Below are 14,673 nucleotides of genomic sequence, written 5' to 3'. Positions count from 1 at the left end.
GAGAGCCGATATGTTGCTAAAAAGACGCGTAGGTGTACCATCGTACACTACAAACTGAAATACATTCTCGAAAGTAGATTAATCCAGAAGTTACCGTTGGCTACCCCATGACGATTTTTTTTTATATATTTTTGGTCGCAATTTTTCAAGATGGCGCCTTTCTTAATGCGTAATGAATACTTATTAGTGGCGTCCCTGCAAAATTTCAGCTTCGTAGGTGAAGCGGTTTGGACAGAGGGTTGATTAGGACTCTAACAGCTAGTAATTTCTAGCTACTAAGAAAATTAATTAAGGCATTTGAAGACCTTAGTTTAATCTAGCGAATGAGACGGATATGTCGGCAAAAGCGTAACAGTACACCGAAGAACACCACGTGGCTGTACGCGTATATCAGGGGATCAGCCGAGTTGGCCACGAGTTGTGTTGGGGCTTGGTTATGTCGCGTTGGTTGGGATAAAAACATTTCGCTTCAAAGTTCTGAGAAATTGAAAAGGATAAACGTAGCCTAGTAAAACTGTTTGACTAAAGTTTAATTTAGGGTACTGCGCAGCTGCGTGAGTCAGTGTTATGTATGCGAAAAGATCTGAATAATATAACTTTGCAAGGTCTTTGGACTTCGACATTTGATAAACGACTTTATAAATAAATATAAAACCCTTTCCGCTCCAATTGAAATATGAGAAATTAAAAAGGATCACGCCATTTATTATAAGTCTCATATTGAAAAATGCTTAATTATAACAATGGAATAAACACTAGGCTATATCCGTAGCATCAATGATACTAATTTTGAAGATTGATTTACTACCGCCTTCGCAATTTAAAAATATCCTATCCGTTTTGAAGTTTTAAATTTCAAAATCTATGCCGCATTGACACGACCAAGGCTTAGGCCTAATATTTTTAGGGTCAAACACGAGATTACCATGATTTATGGAGCCTTGACCAAAACCATGGGAGACCACCCGATTAAACATCGACAGTGGAAAGACCAGCCTCAACTTGCACCGGTTTATTAATTCATTATTGTCTAATTTGTCTCACGAAAGTTTGGAATTCTGAGTGGTCATCCTAATCTAAACCTTCAAAATTAAACTCGTAAAGAGAACGGACTTTAATAAATGGATTCCAATCTTGAAAGGAGTTCTATTTACCATAGAAAGAACAGGTTTTTCTACTGGAAGATTTACCCCCTACCTAGAATGAATTCTACTATAGTAAAGTTCAAATACTTTTAGTCTCTCCGAACATTTTTCTTTATATTCTAATACATATTTTGATAAGATTAATAACTCCTAATTACCCTAATTCAAATACGCCAGCATTTCAGAAACAGGCAATTAATAACGAACTAGTATTATACAACAAACACCGATCGTTAAGATTCAAAAATGCATCGCGTCAAGTTAAGGTAACAAAGCGAATATCGCCATGATTATTAACTCAAAACTCTGGTATCGCATTGTTCGTACAAAGAGACGAGGCTTCAACTCGCTTCTAACTTAAACAGTCCCCTCCCTTTCTGACGTGCTTTTACAAGTGGTTAGCGCACCCTAACGCGCATGGGACTACCACCACCAACATAAAAGAAATTTCTAGAAAAACGACCAGAAAGGAACAACAAGTGGCATTCATTCCCTAGCTGGAACAAGTTCCCCCGCTTGTGCTATAAATAGAACTTTATTTTTTTTTTTTGGCTTTTTATAGCTGGGGATTTTGGAGAGTTCTAGATGGGTGAAAAATGCCTCAATGCCTCCCTGGTAGTTTCCCTATTTCTTTATGGACGCTTTCTTCAAACTGGGGTCGAGCCCCACCGTTCAGGGGGTTCAGAAGCTGTATAGCTAAACAAGAGGTGGTTCACTGCGGAACGGCGCCAGTTACTCAAAGTCGGTTTAGTGTCTTTAATGCGCCAAGTACCTCAGCGCAAAGAACGTCCGGATTGTTAAACCGGTTTTGCGCAAACATTTCTTAGGTTCTGTCTAGACCTTGGTAACCGGTTTTGAGCAAAAGTATTTTGAGCAAAAGTATTTTGAGCTTTTAAAATGATTTCTTGGAACTGATTTTGTCAATCTTGTTACCAGTTTAGTGCTAAAGTATTTTTGAGCATTTGAACCGGTTTGTCAACAAAAGTGTGTGTGAATTGCTCCTTGAATGAAAGAAATAAAGAAACCCCCCTATCCTCTCTCCCGATTTTTTCAGCCTTGATCCTACAAGACCCCAGGGCCAAAAGAATTGTGTAGAAAAAAGCTTTTTCGATTTAGGCAGCTGATTCGGATCAAACACTGCACTGGCACTGCACGTAGCACGTTGCCATCGTGATGGTGGAGCGAAAGATATGGTGGACATTCCGAGAATCTAGATTTTTTCGTTCAACCCCCTAAATAAATGGAGGCAACTTTACACAGGACGGGGGCCCACTGGTCGGTCCGGGGTCTCGGAGAAAAGGCGATTATTATCGATAATAGTATATTTTTTATATAAGTCCCCCGATATGAGAGCAGCAAAATGGAGGCCTCGCTTTAGTTCTCGAGTCGCAACCCCACGCCATCATCGGAATTCCCGAATCATGAACAAGTGAACTGTAATCTTATGTTTCATATTGGGGAAATTGGCCCGGGTTGTTGCGAAGCGGCGCAACCTCGCAACGAGTTGAAATCAAAGTTGCGCCTCTAGGGTATTATTACTACATCATGAAACGTCAGGCTACCTTCCACTAGTGCTAAAAAACATACCAGGAGGAGGGGCTTATATAGCTTTCATTCTGTAAAAAAAAAATACCATAATGGCGCTGGGGGCGGAGTTAAGCCCTAATTGCCAAGTCCCTATTCCCATAAAAGCGTGGTTTTGGTCGATATGTCTCTTAGATTGGTTTATCGAAATGAATGTTTTCAATTTCCAAAAAGTTGATTAACTAATATTAAATTCTTTAATCACAATTAGAGACAGGAACCGTTATTAAAAAAAACAAAACTTGCCATACTAGATGCAGGGTCTTTGGATGAAGGGATAACGCGTTTAAAGGATCCGGAACCCTCAATAAAGGGTTTTCTAAAATAGAAGGAAAGTAAATTTGAGTGCGATAATGATTTTGTTTTCTTCCTTTACTACTACATACCACTCGACAGTCACGGATCAACAAGAAATTCCGCAAAGCAAACCGAGTTGTTTACAAGCTTTTAAGTGATTAATTTCCAATTCCTTCAAGAGCGAGATACGATATACAAGTAGGGGAAAAACCAAGGGCCCCGTTTTCATTGTTCTAATAGACCATTCCATCAATTGCACGTAGAGAAACAAACATACAGGAGAGGAGAGTGCCACCTTAGGTTAGACGCCGGCAGTGCGAGTTGGGTAGCCTTCCATCCAGTGTAGTAAAATCTGACTCCTTCCTCTTTGCCTTCGAGGGAAATAACCTAAGATGGCCGCCTCCCCTTCCTGTATGTTTGCTTCTCTACAGGAATTAATGTAATAGTCTAGACCCTTAGACTAACGGCAAAAAGCTAAACTAAGTTAGAAAAGCAATCCGATAAAATTTCCCGTGCCCTCAAAGATAAAAGTTGGGGTAGTCATCGTGGAGCCATATTGCTTGCTTGCTTGCTTGCTAGGCGATAAGAATGTCACATCTTGTCAACCGACAAACAACGAAAATATTAAAGAGGGAATGCCACATTGGTGGTGATGGGGGGGGGGTGAATTGAATTTAAGATTGAATATTAGACGATAATAAATAATTTTTTCCGAGACACGAGCGTGGGTGTGAGTATTGATTTTTTTCCCCGGGAAATATTGGTGTAAACAAGAATATCGGATGACAACAATAAGCGTACGTGTAGCATACTTGTTTGGGTTGTTTTTCTTTATTAATTATGAATCGCTATGAATTTCTTTGTTTTGGGACTTTTTTTTTTACTACGAATTTGTTTCATAAGTAGTTAAGAATTAAGATTAGGTTAAGGTAGGATGAAACGCGCATATTTTTAAACATCCTCGTAACTTTGACCCGTATAGATGCGCCAAAATGGCTGGCAGGAAGGCAAACCAGATGTTAGTGAAGAAATAAGTAAAGAAAGAAAAACTAAACCACGAAATAAAATTTTTGTCATTTCACTGTCCCTTTAGGAGTCTAATTAGTAGAATTAATCACAAAAAAAAAATTCCCAACGGTTTTTCCCGCCGCCAGTAACCACGATTAGTGGAATCATCCATATACACATCCATCTCGATTTGTTTTTATTTTGTCGCCATCTATGATGGAGAAAAAATATTACGGAGACATAAAAGACATAAAAACGGAAGATTAGCTCCGCCTTCGTCGTCAGCTCCGCCTTCGTCGTCGTCTCGCCTTCGCTCTATTTAAACTACTCCAGAGCAATGAGATAGAATATATATATGAAACCTAGAGTCACAACGCGAGATCTCGAGATCGACGTTTCGCAATACACCTTTTATCGAGCATGAATCTTTATCAAATACGGGTGGCGCCACCCTAAGAACTTTTTTTATTAACGTCTGCTGCTATAATCTGTGTAACAAGCTGTCAAGATAGTTTTTAAACGTGTTAAATAAAATACGCATACGCGAGTATTTGAATTGTAACTCTATCTATCTCATAGAGATCTAACTCATTGCTCCAGAGCCGCATTGTAGCCGTAACAGGCTGAGAAATAAGGATTTTTTTTGCTGAGCGCGTGATCGAGTTGGCTTCGTTTGATTTTTGCACATAACGACTTCTAAAGCCTTCCGTTAACGGTAATCAAACTTAATTTTCAGTGATTTAAACTATTTTTCGTGTTATCGCCGTCTTTTGGTTTTATCTACTGGCAGCGTTTTGCCATAGGTCTTGGAAAAGCTCGTATTGTTTGTTCCTCGGGACTCATGACGGGGCTTTTCTATAACTGTGTTTGAGACCTTACTAAAAATACCTCCACTCTCATGTTTTCGCTGTTATTTTTTGAATTTCTGTAATTAAACGTGCGGACTCGACATTTTTTGTTGCTCACTGCATTCCGCTAACGGTGTTTAATTTTTTAATTCGGTTTCATCGTTATTTTTAATTCGGTTTGATGGTTATTTGGCTCATTTTCGCCGAAAGTGACGCTGTAACGCCGACGGGGATATTGCCTAGTCCTTGTCTCAGACAATCCTAAAATGTTTAAAATTCATTATGCCGTCTGCTAAACACTATGATCTCATTTAAATTGTGCGGAAACGTGTTTTAAACTAATATGGGTCATTCCAAGGACACGTGTCTTTTGTGTGACCTCTTTATGTTCGGCTCCCTGTCATTGTAGCCGTAGCAGGCTGAGAAATAAGGATTTTTTGGGGTTTGTTGTATCTCGGCTTTTGTTGAGGAGATATTCTTTATACGATTTCAATATTAATTAGCAATGTTACTGTATATAAGTAAGGCATTAATTATACAGTGCCTAAATATAGTTTTTGTAATAATTATCCTTTGCTATTATATCAATATGGAGTTCATTATACATTGCTAAAATACATTAGAAAGCGCGACAAAATTGTAAGGGTTTCCTTGGAACTCTTGTTACGATATAATTGAACTAATGCTAAAGTACAAAGATCAAAATATCATCGTAAAGTCTGATACGAAAAAAAAAAATATGATTATATTAACAAGCACATTAGGGGGAGGATATATATCTCCAAATTGCGGTCTTCCACCAGCCCTATTATACTCGTTTAATCTCCCAGAAGGACCCGCAGTTGGGAATAAGAGATACGAAATGGATTATGGATGTTGTTTATGAAATTATATCTCACCAAAATTAGAAATGGGTGTATTTTTACCCCAAAGGAACAAAAATCGATCTTTGCACTGATGGAACACGAACTCCGCTCTCTCAGAATTGTTTTTAATCAGGAGTGTATTAATTTCTAACAAGTGTTAGACAAATGTCTAGTCTGTTGGGATCGAGGGGTTGGCTACTCACGCGTACTTCGTTCGCGGGTTAAGGGCACAATCATTTGAGCACTGGGTGAGTGACTCCCCCCCTCGGTAGGAGTTACTACAAGCCGGTATTACTGACATCTGTCAACGCTTTACTGCCAGATTCTGGCGAAGCTCATGTCCAATTAACACGCTGGAAACAAAAACTGCGGATAGGCCTTGCAAGGTATTCATGACAGAACGCGATAAACTCAAATGTTTTGTTCAGAGCTGATTACAGAGGGTAACGGTTAGGAGAAGTGTAAATTTTGATTAGCGAGGCCCGAGCTAAACAAGGGGAAGTGCTTTGGTGGTTTTTATTCTTTGATAAATTATTTCAAGAGCCTATAGCTATTTTTATCCCAAAATCGTTTAGCGTCGTAATAGTGGGTTGGGTGTATCAAGGTGTTTAGATGAGAAAGTAAATTAATTCAAAGTAATTAAAGCCAAATACCCCCCCCCACAACCCCCTTCATCAGATTTTACGTATTGCATACATAGTTTACAGACTAGGAGGATTCATACCATTTACACAAGGAGGGCTGACTCACTGGATGAGTCTAAAGCCAGGCCTCCCTACACTGCGCAAAAGTGCATGCTTAGGCCATGACTCACAAAATATTATACTATAATTAAAATCAGACGTAATTTAAATATGTAATCTAAATTAAACCATTTCGGTTTAACCACCTAACACTCGATTGATTTACGCGTTACTTTAAATAAATAATATCCACTCAGCAGCAGTGGCAATGAATCTTTTTAAAAACCGGTCAAAATTAAAGCGGGCGTGAATAATATTTATAAAAGATTAAAATCAGGATCACCTTCGCGAGGTACCTATATTTTATTTTTTTATGGAATAAATACGTTACCTCTCTAAACCTAATTTACGATTACGGAAATTATAATTCGGAATAGACCCTGCACGCATTCATTTAAAAAACGACGTCATATAATTGGCCGTCAACTTAATAAGTAACCGGAAGTGACGTTACGACTTTGTTTATGTCAAAGCTCAACAATACCCTACCCTTCATTGAGATATATTCTCAGACCAGGGCCGGGGATTTCATATTTTCACGTTTTCTGTTTTTGTAGGGGGGGGGGGGGTGACTTTTGAATTTCAATCAGGGCTAAATTTATTTATGAAGGTCCCATTGTCCTTTTATTTTTTTTTTAATTTTGACGACAAAAACGAGGGCTACATTCAAGTAGTTAGCAACCTCGGTAATCACGAGGTGACAACGTGGCCGGGTCTCTCTTTACCATCTAGACTTAGGCTATAATTGTGACGCAAACAAAATAATGAAAACACAAGCTTACCGGAAGTACTTGCGAAAGAAGGGCCCAGGTGCACGTCTTCAGGGACATTCCATCGCGTTCAATCTTTAATTAGTCTCGGATTATGTTGATTAATTAAGGTAGACCTGTAAGAATGCAAAGAAGAATTTCATGATTAGGAAATTTCTTAAGCCTAATATTTAAATTTAGGCCTAAATTTATTAATTGAAAATAATTTGAATTAAAGTATATTGTACCGAATAAAACAAATGTAATTTACACGCAATTGAAGTCACGAAAACAATTGAAGCTAACCCACGCTTTGACTGAAGTTATAATAATCTAAGAAAAATAACTAATGACTACTTCACGCCACAGGGAATCGTTAGAAAAGTATTAAGGTCTATTTTGGCCTATTTTTACTAAATTTTTTAAATAGAAGTAACATAGAAACGTTAGATTTTTCTGTATGAAGTTTGGAAAACCAAAAAGGGGCTTCATTGTTACAACAACACGCATTTAAAAGTCAATCTTCTTTGTTTTCTAGCAGCTAAAACAATCTGTTCAGGCGCAGTTTACAGCTACTAGTTATATCATACCTTTGCGACTGTTCAAGGGCAACTAACCTATACATTTATTCAATACGAGGCACGAGCAATTTGCCACAAATACTTTTAACTAAACCTATAATAGTTAGTTTTGCAAACTGCTCTTGACCAAATCAATATTTATTTTAGTCTCCACGCTATTGTTGTTAAAGCAATTTGTATCAATTTCATTCCAAAATCCATTTCGTTTTAAAAATACCTTAATGTAGTAGGCCTATGCTAGTATAAATATACTGGCGGTTGTACAGTTGTAGTGTATCCAATTATTTTGTTGGTAAAAAGGACCTTGAATTCGCCTATCAACAGCGCGCGTGTAATAACACGCGTAAAAGACACTGAGTCAGAAAAAGCACGTGGAAAAACGCGAGTACCTAATCGCGCCATATATATTTTATCTCCCGCCTTTACCTACTACTAGGCCTAGGCTAGTACACAGTAGACGAATTTTTCCCGCTAAAATTACAAATTATTCCAACACACAAAGAAAAAAAAAAAAAATTGGAAATTCTTGCCAGACCAGTTGACAAGATGATTAAAGAGGAACTAACGTTTTAAAGGGTTATTAAAATAAATTATTTTATACCTTGCCTACTGAGTATTCTATTTAGAACAGAATTTCACGATCAACTTATTATGACATGTTCTCGGAGTTGGCCGTGGTTTGCCAGTTTATACAGATAGTTTTCATAATTTTAGGCCTAAAAATATCTGTAAGTTTGTAAAGACTGTTTGTTAGTCTTTGGAACATACGAACCAATGGTAGATGGGGGATATATTAATAAGCAGACGACACACAAAGTCGTGTAATTTATAATTTTAGGCTTAGAAAAATCTGTACGTTTGTATTAGTTAGACATATCCGTTTGCTAGCTGGTCTATGGAAAATATGGACCAATAGGAGAAGTAGATAATTTAATAAGTAGACGACCCAAGAGTAATTTGTATAAAATACTGAATGTCATTGAAGTATATTTCATTTTATCCCTCCTTTAAAATTATATATTTTATCCGATTAATAAGAATATCTTTATAAAATTGCGGGGAGAAATGAAGTAAGAGCGGACATGGGCTAGCGCTTCCCCTCTGTCATTAAAATCCCTTAACACTCGCTTTTTAAAAAGACAAAGGAATCGGTTAGAATGACTCAACTTCTTTTAAGAAACCCTTAATAATATTTTTCCTTTATAATTTAAGTATAAAAAAATCCCGACTGATTACTGTTAATTACATTTGCAACACAAAAAAAAAACCCGTAACGTATAATATCAAAATTGCGTAATCGGTTAAACTTGAAAAAGTTTGATACAAGAAAGATTATTATAAAAGTTAATAATTTGAAGTATAAATCGTTTATACTTTCAAATATAAAGAATATACGAAGTATAGTATTGTTCTACTACAGTCTGGGGATAATTATTTAAATGATTTGAGAGCTGTTTGTTAGTTTATTTATTCCTTAAAATTTAAACTTTGATGAAAAATTCTTATAAAAATACTTGACGAAGCAAAAATCTCTCGCAAATTGTATTTCGAAATTAATTTTTATAAGTTTTAATTTTCCTCCATCCGAATTTAACTTCGAGTTTGATTCAGTTCTTCTAACAAATACTATGGAGTATGGCGCAGTGAAATTTACAATTTCCACTCGAGTTAACAGTTATGGGCGTATAATTCCGTTAAAGGAACGTTTTCATGTAAAAATAAGCGACTTTATACATATATATTTATAAACTTGATATAATATAAAAATCCGGAAATATATATAAATGTGTATTAAAATCGACAGTTATATTAACTATAGTTTAGTGGGCGTATCTTTTCCTTTATATATATTTTTTTGTTAAAACGGATATCCTTTCTTTAACTTCCCTTTTAGTGACGTCACGTTGTCTACTTCCCCTTTAACCATGTATAGAATATGTTTTTTTTTCACACCCATAATTTTTAAGCCTATTTTTATTTGTATTAATTATAATAAACATGGTATAAGTATAACAAAGAACCGTATAGCTATAATATAAATTTAAAGGACGAGTGAAACGCGGCGGTTTCCAGTCCTTTAAAAGCACGCGTTCACCATCCCTTTGCATTATTCAATATCATAGTTATGTGGCCTAAACGCCAAGTTATATAAATAAAACATACGGTTTTATTTCAGGTGGTCAAAGGGGTACGCATACGACATAAAGGCAGCCCATATTATAAATTTACAATAAATTATTATTGTCAAGGTTATGTGGGTGCCATTAGCCTATAATGTATCGGAAAATGTACTATACGTTTGTTGTTAGGTTTTTTTTTCAAGGGCGCTAATCATAATCAACCGTACACGCATCCGTGTTTTTCTTTCTCCAAAAAAAGCAAAAAAATATGAAAATCACGACTTTTATAAAATGAATAATGCAAAAGGTCGGGTTTTTGGCGCTGGAGATAGGATATCAATAAGGGGTGGGATAGTTTCATTTAATCTTAATCAGCAAAAATAATATATAATTATCCCCAATTTATTAAACTTATTATCGGTTATAGATTAGATTATTTAATAATTTTGGGAAAAATAAGACTAAAAGAAATTATTTTTATCAAGACCTATTATGAGATTAAACTTGTTTTTCGATTTTCAACAATTTCAAAAAAACAAAAAAATATATAATTTTGGGCCGTCCGATGCCATCAAAATGGCGCCAATTCCAACGTCTATTTTTAAAATAGTTTACTGTCTATTACCATTAGCTTTGACAGCCATTTTAATATGGTATACCCATCAGTTCAGTTCAATTTGAATGTAACATTGCAGAAATTCTAATAGAGATTCACTAAAGGAGATAGAGAAATTTTCTCCTTCCTCTCAATTAATATCGCCCTTAGTTCAGGAACCAGTTCATTTCGTTCTAAATTGTACAAATTCAAACTGAACTGGTTCACAAATGTTTTGGCAACACAGCGCCGGGCGCGAGGGTTATACCGGTCTATTCATTTCATATTCATATTAAAATATCACGCTATAAACAAAAAAAATCCCCCTCAAATTACAAAGTCAAATTAATGAAATATTAAATATTCATAAAAACGAGTAATTAATTCATTAATTCCAGTTGGAACATCAAGTATAATAATTCTAGTAATGTAATGTCAGGAACTCCGTCAGAATACCAATAGGCAACTTTGATTAAAAAGTAAAAATTAGACGGAAAAAAATAGATAAAACCGCAGAGTTGGTTGGGGCCTATTCGAAAAGGGACACTCATCTACTTTACTTTCTACCTACACTCAAAAACCGACTCAAAACCAATCAAGCCACACGCGTCACGTCACGTATTGTATTTCACCTTCCCTTGAATACAAAATCAAAACTGCTAAAGATTCCGGTTTTTTATTGGTTCGAAGTTTTGTGAAGAAGTCGACAGGTAGAGAGTAGGGAAAATAATAACGACTTCCAGAGTTAATTCACATTGACGCGTGAATATCGCGTTGGGCTCCAATCATGCGCAGAGTTAAATCTGATGTGTGCTTAAAATTAGACACGTTCAGGACCTTCAGTTTCGTGAAGAGACAGGGTTCGTACGAAATTTTTACATTGAAAATCCCTGACTTTTCCAGGTTATCCCTGACCAAATTTTGGCAATATCCCTGACAATTTTAAAGTGCTTACCAGAGCCCACTTCATCACACCTGTCTCATATTTAGCGTTTCTCGAAGCATGGTTTGATATACCAAACGAAATCCCTGACATATCCCTGACTTTTTAGGAAAAACGTTTAAATCCCTGACTTATCCCTGACTTTTTCCCCTAATTTTCATATCCCTGACTTTTTTTCCCCTAATTTTCATATCCCTGACTTATCCAGGTTATCCAGTTTCCGTACGAACCCTGAGAGGTCTCTTCCCCCGAATAGGCCATTTGTACGGAACTAAGAGGGAAAGACAAGGGGGTAAAACTTTGCCTTCCATCTCGCTTTTTGGCGCCCGCGCTGTAGTCTCTTTGTATCACGAGAGTGCGCAGTGACGAATGGCAATGTTATTAACCCCCTTGTATGTCTACCCCCTTTTTACAACGAACAGGCCTCTTGATCTTCCTCGCCTTTATCACTAAGTGTCTAATTTGCGCAGTTAGAAAGAGTATTCATGAAGGAATATGATTAAATTCACGTTTTCTTTTCTCAACTAGTTGAATCGGAGGAGAGGAGGAGGGAGGGAGGATGGAAGAGGAGAGCTGGAGGGATTCGCGGTGGAAGAAAGACAGAAAGAAAGAAGGAAAGCCTGACGTTTTAAAAACGTTCCGAGTATATTTTCTAGGCTAGCAGGTTTTAAAACGTGGTCGCCCATAGCCAACGGCGTGACGCTTTCGTTCAGTCTACGTCCATAAAAATATTATAAAGAAAAGAGAGCCAACCATAGCTAGGGAGAACGAGAACAAGTTTTCTCGTAAGAAAATTTCTCGTTGACCTTGAAATAAGGCGGCCATTACTTTTACGCCAAAATACCTCTCTCTCTCTCTCTCTCTCGCTCTCCTCAATCCCTATTTCGACTGACTGACTTCAATTCCAAGTTGGTAGTACGGGTAAAGCCCTTACATCAACATCAGTATTTGGAAGATTTAGGAACAACGTTTCTAGTATTTTTTTAGTTGAAGTTGATTTTTCATCGGATAATATTATTATTTATTTCAATCCCTTTAATTTACGTAATTATTTGTTCAAAGTTTCCAAATATTTTTCTCCCTAACCTTGCAGGATTAAATACGCGTGAAATTTTCACTTTTCCCCCGTCTACCCTGAACTTACAAGTGAAATTTTCACTTTCCCATCTTTCCCTGAACTTACACGTGAGATTTTCACTTAGCCCTTACTTTTTGCGACGACTGTTCCTCACCCATTTGTTTGTGAAATTTTCACACGCCCGAATTTCCTAGTCTAATAAGCGTAAAATTTGATGGTACCGATTTTTACACTGAAATGCCTTGACTGTGATATAATTTCAAGGTGAAAAAAAATTCGATCAGATCAATCGAGTGAGAATCGTTGAAGAAACCACCCAGTTATAACGTAAATTGCCTCCCTATTTCTTGGTGGTTGGTACAGCCCTCCTGATTTTTCAAGCTTTTTCCAAAAACAACTAGGTAGGTAGGGGACTTCTCTAGATCCTCTCGCCATCAAATGTTATATCGCTATGGGGCTTCTTTTTCAGAAACCAGTTCTTTCAGTTAGTTATCTTCGGGGGAGAAATACGGAATAGCTTTATTCTTTTTTTCCTTTGAAAGAAATGAAAATTTTAAGACGTTTCCTCAATATCTATAGCGACATCTAGCGTTCAGTTTCGGAGGCTTTAAAGAAATAGTGAAATGTTTAGAGTGTATGGATTATTACGTATTTTGATTCCGTACTAGAGCTTTTCCACATAAATAGATTTGCTAAATTTACGTGTTTTCCTAATTGAAATTTTAAATCTTCCGAGGTTACGTTATACCAGAAGTGAGATGAGACCAGAAGTACTGAGCTAACCAAATTCTTCACTCGGCGAAAGTGAATATTCTTGATAAGACAAGAACGGTTGGCCCTCTAGTGGCGGTCTCAGAATTTCCCCTCCAAAACGTGAGACGCTCGCAGTGGTAGACGGCCGAACTAGATTCAAGCACCCGCGTCCGTGTTTCGCCGCTTTAGGTTGAGGGGAAGGGGGTAAGAAATGTTTTTGGAACTCGACCAATTTTTTTCTCTCTAGCGTAGGCGCGATTGAAGCGGCATAAAATCCTCAAATTTGTTCACTAGTGCCAGGATCTACAATCAATGCTAGAGCCCTTCACTTCTAGTCTCATCTCACTTCTGGTTATACTAAATTTGAAATCAGTACTTGGATCAGCCAGGACTTTGTATTTAAACAAAATTGCACTTGACCCTCCCTTTGAAATAAAATAATTTATCAACGTTTGTTACTAAAAAACAAAAGCCGACTTAGAATGAAATGAATGTCAAGGTTTTTCCAAAAAAAAAAAAAAGTAATTTTCCAACTTATTTTTCACGTCGGCATTTCACAATTCTGACAAAGCTATCATACCCATATATGACGAATAAATATAGATAAGGGTTTTAGAGTGAAATTAATCCAGCTTTAATTCGTTGAGAGCATTAAAAAAAAAAGGAATGATTTCACGTTTATCTATAAATATCGATACTGGCTAGTCAGAGAGAATTAATAAGTTTATAAGATAATCTAAATATCACACAAGCCACGTCAGACAGCAGATTTTTCTTCGGAATAAACAATATAGGAAGACACTGTGTGTCACGTTTAGTAACACCTGTCCCAGATAGTCGCTGGCTTATTAAGGACCAAGAATAATTTTCACAATAGAGAAAGGCCAAGCGAATTAATACACCCGTGTTAAACTTAATACAAGATTTATACATAATAGTTGCAAACTGAGATATATTTTTGACCCAGTTTGAAAATGGAATTGAAATTTATAATTATAAGGGATTATAATAATATCAATGGGTTTGTATAGATTTAATTTTATCTTTTATCTTAATGCAAATCATTATCATTTTAGCACGGTCAAGGGTAGGCAAGGCTTTAAAAGATTGGTACAGCTCGCGATTGGCCCCTCGATTGCAATACAAACTTCCGACCCACTACCACTACCTTTGACCTGGGTATGAATTCAATGTAACATAAAATTCCCTTCCCAACAAATAGAGTTTAAGCTTAAACAGGACATACAGTTGGCCCAACAATACGCCAAATATATGCAAATTGCGTAACATGGCGCAACCTTGGTATTAGATACGCAATGTTTTACATCAACAGGTGAGATTTACGACAAAGGGGGCCTCACAC

At 36.7% G+C, this 14,673-nt stretch overlaps 1 long non-coding RNA gene across 1 annotated transcript in view; it reads left to right on the top strand.

The window, feature by feature from the left end:
* LOC149658613 (uncharacterized) overlaps nucleotides 1-13,323 on the top strand; it is a 123,535-nt gene extending 110,212 nt beyond the window's left edge. The window contains exon 6 of the long non-coding RNA XR_016369861.1: nucleotides 13,309-13,323. This is a non-coding gene — a long non-coding RNA (uncharacterized LOC149658613). The remainder of the gene's footprint in view (nucleotides 1-13,308) is intronic.
* Nucleotides 13,324-14,673: the final 1,350 nt, after the last annotated feature.

This window comes from Phalangium opilio, unplaced genomic scaffold (genome assembly GCF_054372755.1).
Source record: "Phalangium opilio isolate 3A_F unplaced genomic scaffold, DU_Popi_V2 ptg000075l_1, whole genome shotgun sequence".
Taxonomy (NCBI): domain Eukaryota; kingdom Metazoa; phylum Arthropoda; class Arachnida; order Opiliones; family Phalangiidae; genus Phalangium; species Phalangium opilio.
This window is presented reverse-complemented; position numbering and strand designations above follow the sequence as displayed.